The 7,310-nt window shown below is 40.3% G+C and overlaps 1 protein-coding gene across 2 annotated transcripts in view; it reads right to left on the reverse strand.

Annotated features, from left to right (window-relative positions):
* GPM6A (glycoprotein M6A) overlaps positions 1 to 7,310 on the reverse strand; it is a 179,115-nt gene that overhangs the window by 36,719 nt on the left and 135,086 nt on the right. The window lies entirely within an intron of this gene.

Genomic DNA, 7,310 nt, shown 5'->3' on the forward strand with positions numbered 1-7,310 from the left:
TTTTAAAATCAAATCTGATATTGTTTTACCTTTTATTTGGTGTGTGGAAGGTGTGCGGAAGAGGGGGTAGTCTTATACGGCGAGTATATAACAAACTCTGTATTTTGAGTGGAAATGTTAGGGGGTCGTCTTATACGCCCAGTCGTCTTATACGCCGGCAAATACGGTACATTTTAGGGACAGTTCATCTGGTTCCACAATTTAACTCATTGGGATTCTGATTGGCATTTTCATCGTGATTTTGCATCTAGAAAATTTGTAAAATTCTCTTTGGGACCTTCTGAATTATTTTCATTTTGTGAATTGTTTTGAGAGTGCTATGTTGATAATCGTACCATCTGTGAAAATTTGAGCTTTATCTCTTTTCATTCTTTCTGCCTTCTCATCACCTTTCTATTGGCTTAATTGGGTAAGATGCAGGGGGAGAGTGGTAGTAACGATAAAAGGCACCTTTTCCTGTTTCTGATATATATATATATATTTTTCAAAAGCACTTTTCATGTTTTATCATGAAGTGTAATGTCTGCTGTTGGTTTATTGATTAAGGAAGGTAAGGCCATTTTAATTCTGAATTCCATAAAATGTTTTTATCCCCATCTGTTGAAATAATTTTATGTTTTTGTTTTTTTCTCTGCCATTTCAATCATTATTTTCTAATTTAAACTAAACTTGAATTCTTGAGAAAAATCCAACTGAATCATACTGTATTTTTAATGCATTGCTGAATTTGTCATGCTAACATTTTGTTCAATACTTTTGCATTTACCAATTCATTCCAGAAATAGTTACTTAGCCCTCACCAGGCACTAAGATAAACAAAACCCCTACTTTCATCCTAGGGGAGGGAGACGGATAATACACCAGAGGCAGAAGTGATACATGTGATATTGTGAAAAGTGCAGAGAAGAAAAGCAAATCAGGGAAGACGGGTAGGGACTATTGGCCCAATGGCTTCAGTGTCCATGTTTTTCAGGGAAGGAATAACTGAGAGGACATTTTCAAAGAGTCAGGAAGGAGGTAAAGGAGCCTTGCAGGAGGCTGTTATCTAAGAGGCGGTCTGAGAGAAGGAGTTTCAGAGGAAAAGTCAGTGCCCATGTCCTGAGGCCAGTATATGCCCAGAGTTTGAGGAAAATCTGAGAAGCCAGTGGTGGTAAAATAGATAGAACCAAGGGAACATAGGATGAGGTTATAGACATATGGGTATGACAGGGACATCTATGTTAATGAATGTGACTGACAGCTAATTTTTGTTTTCTTGTTTTGGATCGAGTTTACCCTAGCCTTGTAAAGCAAGTCCCTATTCCCCTGCCCTGGGTTGTCTGTGCAAGGGTTGACTGCACAGCAATTATTTGGTAGAACCAGCCAGTAAAACATTTCCGGCCACTTGTGTACTTTATGGAAAGAAGTTTAACTACTGATCTGATTTGTTAATGGTTATAGAACTAATCAAATTTTCTATTTCTTCGTAAGGCTTTTGCTAAGTTCCATATTTGTAGGTATTCATAAATTTAAGATTTAAAATTTTGATGAAATTGTAGGTAACTTTGTTTTATGGTATTTTGAATTTATTAATCATCTTCACATATTTTATTTCCCTAATGATTTCAATTCCTTCCTTCCTTCCTTCCTTCCTTCCTTCCTTCCTTCCTTCCTTCCTTCCTTCCTTCCTTCCATCCTTTTGTCCTTCGTTTCTTCATCCCTACCACCTCACCTCTCTCTCTCTTTCTCTTTCTCTCTCTCTCTCCTTAAAGTGCATTTGTCAGGACAGCCTATGTTTTATGTTCTATGTTGCCACAAAATAAAATAATGTTCAATGGCTTAAAACATCACATTTATTTTTCAATCAGGCTATGCTGTAACATGTCCACCAGGTTAGTCATGGGCTCTCTGCCCATTCAGAAGCAGAGACTGATAGAGGAGACATCATAACACCAGCATAAAAAATATCAGGAAGCTCTCACTTTAAAAAGGAATTTCTCCGGGCTGCCAGGGACACGCCAATGGCTAGTTTTCACAATACAGATCGAGGCCCACAATCACAGGGACTCGGCGAATAGCATTAATGGGGATCATGATAAGTAATGAAATGGCTTTTCAATATGACGCTTCTTTTTGGTATGGTTATTTTATGTTTCATTATTTTCTATTTTAAGTTAGTTCTTTAGTTTACTTTCTATGGGTTCATTTTGCTGCACATTTCATGATGTCTTGAGATGAATGCTGAGCTCTTTAATTTTCAGTCTTTCTTCATTTCTAATAAAATCATTTAAAGATATAAAGTTCCCTTCTGATTTTACTTCCACAAGTTCTCATATATAATCTTTTTATTATTGTTCACTTATAAAAACGTTTTCTAAAGCCTATCATGATTTCTTTTACGTATATTGATTTCAGAGAAGAAGAGAGAGGGAGAGAGAGACAGAAACATCAATGATGAGAGAGAATTGCTGAGTGTCTGCCTCCTGCACACCCTACACTGGAGATCGAATTCACAACCGAAACCATGACCTCCTGGTTCCTACGTCGATGCTCAACCACTGAGCCATGCCCTCTGGGCTCATGATTTCTTTTTGACACACACTTTATTAATATATTTGTTTTCTTTGGTTATTTTTTTGGTTTAACTTCCAAATATATGAGATTTTCTATTTTTCAGTTTGTTTGTTTTTACTTTAATTGCATTGTTGTTAGAGAGCACACTCTATACAATAGCAATCTATTGGAATTTATGTTGAATGTCTTTACCTTATTTTAAAAATTATTTTTCATCACCATTTATCCGCCCTACATCCTCCTCCACCTCCGCCCCCACTCCCCCAGCAATCACAACACTGCTCTCCATGTCCATGATGACTTCCTTTAAGTTAAACCTTAGACTTTATTAATAATATTCTAATGACTATGCATGATGCCAGATGGTATGAGATTTATTGGGATGATCACTTAGTAAGTTATATTCTGTCTAGTCACTGAGGTGTACGCCTGAAACTAATATAATATTGTATGTCAACCGCAATTGGAAAATAAAAAATGATTAAAAATAAATCTGAGATTTGAGAGCTTTTCAGTCCCTAAAGGGAACAGAAGTTAAGGGTGTAACACAGCAGAGCTTGCTTCTATCAGTTCCTGAGGAGACGTCTTTCTCCCTCAACAGCACCCAAGGTAAAGGACAGAACTTTTCTTTTCTGTCCTACACAGAATTGTGTCACTACTGTTGTTCTATCTGTTTGTTTTGTTTCAGTCTGTATTTTTGGTTCAGCCTTCCACTGAAGCCTCCCAGAGTCCTGGTTGTCCTCTGTATGCCAAGCTCGCTCTCATCGGGGACTTGGGCTGGCTCCGCACCTCCACCTCCAGGATCACAGGCCAACAAATCAGAGTGGCAGTGAGCCCAGAGTTCAAAATTACTCAGGTAAAGTAGGAAAATGCCCGTGGTGAGAAGTGCAGCAGATTAGGAGGATGACAGTAACACCACGGTTCAGGACTGTGCTGTGCAGGAAGCTTTTACTGTAAACTTATAGCCAGCAGACTTCCCGACGGCCAACCCTTTAGTTGATGACATAGTTGTCTATATTTTCAAAGCATTTTAGCAAATAGCTCAAATAATGGCCCAATATTATAAAACTTTGCTAACATTTTATTTAGATACATTCCTGGCTTAACAGAGTACAGAGTTAAGGTAAACATTGGAATAATTGGGGACAAAGTGCCATTATCAAGATAACAAACTCAAATGACAGCTTTTAATGTTAAATATTTTAGTCATTGCTATCATACTATGCTTAAATTATTTCCGAATTTTGAAAAGAAATTCTTGCATAGGCAGAAGTTGGAGATTTTCATTATAACCCCTTAACTTTGTGTCTGGGTACCACAGTCACCAGGGATTTTATCAACAGCAGAGAGTCCAGGATCCCCTCTGTCGAAAAGGTATGTTTCTGTTGGGAGGGTCGGTGGCCTCTGATGTGCAGGGACCGTGCAGTGTGACACATGAGCACACTCAAGGCCAGCATGCTTGAAAACGAGCGGATGAACTAGATAGATGTGTGATGCAGGGATTAGAAAGGATTTGCTCTAGGAATGTTGAACAGGATTGAACAAAGTCTACAGCGTCTAATGAAACGGCATCCGTGAGAATTTTTGAACAGTTCTAGGGCATGAGAAACAGGGCCAATACTTCCCATGCATTGGTCTGCGTGATCTCCATGCCCCACGAGGTGGGTGCATTACAGATGGGCGATTTCTCAAATGACTATTGAGTGTTGATCCTGAAAAGTAGATGAATGTTCTGGGATAATAGTGACATTTTTCTTTTTAAAATATTTTTACTATGAAAATGTTTTACTATGAAAATATTTATAATAGTAACATTTACAATTTTTGAAAATATATCCCTAATTATGGAACATTCTGTATTGGTGAATGTTTTGATTAACTGAGCTGATTTCCTGAGGCCGGAAAGGTAATTGCTTCAATGGAGCCATCCTCCCTGGATCGATAGATAAGGCCGAGGGTGAGAGAGCTGGGGTGGGAGACATGATTCCGATGTGCGAACAGAGTCCCTGGGAGGAAGGAGGTGTAGTACAGGCTGCTGAGTTCAGACACCTTTGCGGTTTCTGCGGAACACACCTTGCTTGTTCAGATGATGTTAGAAATCCAGGTAAAGCCCTTATGGAATGACTGAACCGATGAACATAAATATGGCCTGGCCTGTTTCCTCGCAGCTCCCAGACTTGTTCAAGATGTTGTTGCGTGTTGGTTGGGGTATCCATTGCTGCCTAGCAAGCCATGCCAAAAATATATTAGCTTAAAACAACAATACATTGTGGTTTCTCACATCTTCCTGGCTTTCCTGGACTCCAATGGACAGTTCTCACTTGGACTCATTCCAGTGGCTGCAGCTGAAAGAGGGATAGGGCTGGAGGCAATGAATGCTCCATTGGGGGGAGAGGCACTAAATGGGATGAATGGGGTCCTGAGGGCATGCCTGGGGTATGACTTCCTAGGAGCATCTCACTTCAGGTGGAGAGAGAGAGAGAGAGAGAGAGAGAGATAGAGAGAGAGAAGAGAGAGAGAAAGCCAAAGTTTCCAATCTTTTTAAAGGCAGAAATGGCAGAGCATCATTTTCACCACAGTCAACTGTCAAAGTCCTCACAGGTAGCCCAGATTTTGGGGGGTTGAGAAATTGGCTTGAACCCTGGATGGGAAGGGTGGTGAAGAGTTTGAAGTCCTCTTTAATCCAATTTAAACTTGAACTCTCCGCCCCAGGATCGCTTTGTTTTTCTCCATGACACTCACCAGCATCTGACACATTCTTTATCTCACTTGTTGACTTCATTGACTCTCCCCACCCACAGTGTAAAAACTCTGAGGTCAAACATTTCTGGGTTTTGCTCATTTCTGTTTGAGAATGCCTAGAAAAATATCTGACACATGATAGATGCTCAATTAATATTTGTGGAATAAATGAATTCATTGGGAAATCTGTTCTGACAACCAACTAGAACGGGTCAAGAAGAGGTCGTCAGTCTCAAAGCTCCCACGGTGTTCACCTTGCAGACAAATGTCAGAATCATGACAATTTCCTCCTTTGGGAGCAAGACAGAGAAATTGTAAGATAGCTATCAGTTACTACACTAGTTTTCCTTTTATTCTTTCCTTGTCCCCAAATCAGCTGCTTTTTCGTGCAGAGTAACTGGAACAGTGCTTATATAGGTTCTCTCACTCCCTCCTGAAAATTACATTATGCTGTTTTACCCTGCACATTCCCAGAAGTTTCAAAATGGGCATATCCCAGGTAGCTCTTGCAATTAGTCACAAACTGCTCTCTTGGAATCCTGGCAAGAGCATCTCAGTGGCCAAGCACATTTGGAAACAGTCAAAACAGCAGCATTGCTAAGTGGAAACGGCATTTCGGCAGGCCGTCTCTTTTCTCAAGCATCCCAGACTTTCAAAAGCTAAATATATTTTTAAATCCACGGAATAATGCTTCTTTTCTCCTGTCTCTTTCTCTCATTAGAGGAGCTATTGCCACACGCTTTGCTCCCTGAAGGCCAGGGAAGCCTTTGTTCAAAGCCTCTAATAAATCTTGTTAAGTCTTTTAGAGGAAATGCTGATTTTATTTGAGCCAAGTATAAGCCTGTCATCTTGTTGCCTCTATCACAATCTGAATGAGCACCATGATCACAAAAATATAGACGTACTTTTATTTTTTTTTATCACAGAGATTTTTCACTCCTGACTAATTGTCCTGGACCCCTAATACTTAGTGTCCTTTGCTTCTTTGGATCATAACCCATATGACTCCTAGATAGTGGCGACTGGAAAATAAGGGTTTAGAGAGAGCCGAGAAGGCAACAAAGCAGTGTGGACACGTGCGGACAGACATGCCTATTAGCGTCCTTTGTATTCCACTCCCCATGGGGCGCATCTTCATGAGAGCTCAGCCCTCATGTGAAAACCTGTACTTCACATGAATCTCTCTATTCCGCGTCGCTAATCCCTAGGATTGTATGAAGACACACAAAACTCATTTTCAGCTCCTGCCAGTCCCCTCAGGCGCCTGTGAAGTGAGAGTCGCTGCAGAAGAACAGAAGAATGCCCCCGAAACCTGAAATACAACACGTGACTCCATAGCCTCCAGGACCACCCTGCACTGGGGATGGCGCTCCGGCACTACGGTGTGCCGGGGGATTGACCAGGAGCTTCTGAGATGAAAGACTAGGATTCTGGGAACTTGACACATCCAGCATTTTACCCCGTTTGGCTCGTGAGCACAGCAAGCATGGGGTCACTCTAAGGACTTCTATTTGCTGTTCTTTTGTTGGTTTTAGTGACTTATGCACAGGAAGGCTGAGTCAACTTCACCCATCAAAATCTCTATCCTTCAATTTCAATTATATTGAAGACAATATACTGGAGTCACACAACAATACAACCAAAGGATGGAGCTTCACCATGGGCAAACCTTAGAGGTGTATTTCTTTTTTTTTTTTAATTGCTTAAAGTATTACAAAGGGTATTACATATGTGTCCATTTTTCCCCCCCGGCAGGATAGGCAGAAGATAATGGCTATGAACATGGAAGATACACTGGAATCACTGGTCTGTACCAAGTCTGAAATCCAATCTAGCATAGGTTGGAAGTTTCTTGATTAGGACTCAAGGCCTGGAAATAATTCTTCATGGTTCTTGGTCCCTTCCTTGTTTTGGCCTTTTGATTCATCTTTCCTTTTTTAATGAAAGTTAACATGAAAGATAACATGTGTTTTATGAAAGGTACATGAAAACTCGGTAATTTTCTGAGCCCAGTC

Source organism: Myotis davidii, unplaced genomic scaffold (genome assembly GCF_000327345.1).
Source record: "Myotis davidii unplaced genomic scaffold, ASM32734v1 scaffold184, whole genome shotgun sequence".
In the NCBI taxonomy this organism is placed as follows: domain Eukaryota; kingdom Metazoa; phylum Chordata; class Mammalia; order Chiroptera; family Vespertilionidae; genus Myotis; species Myotis davidii.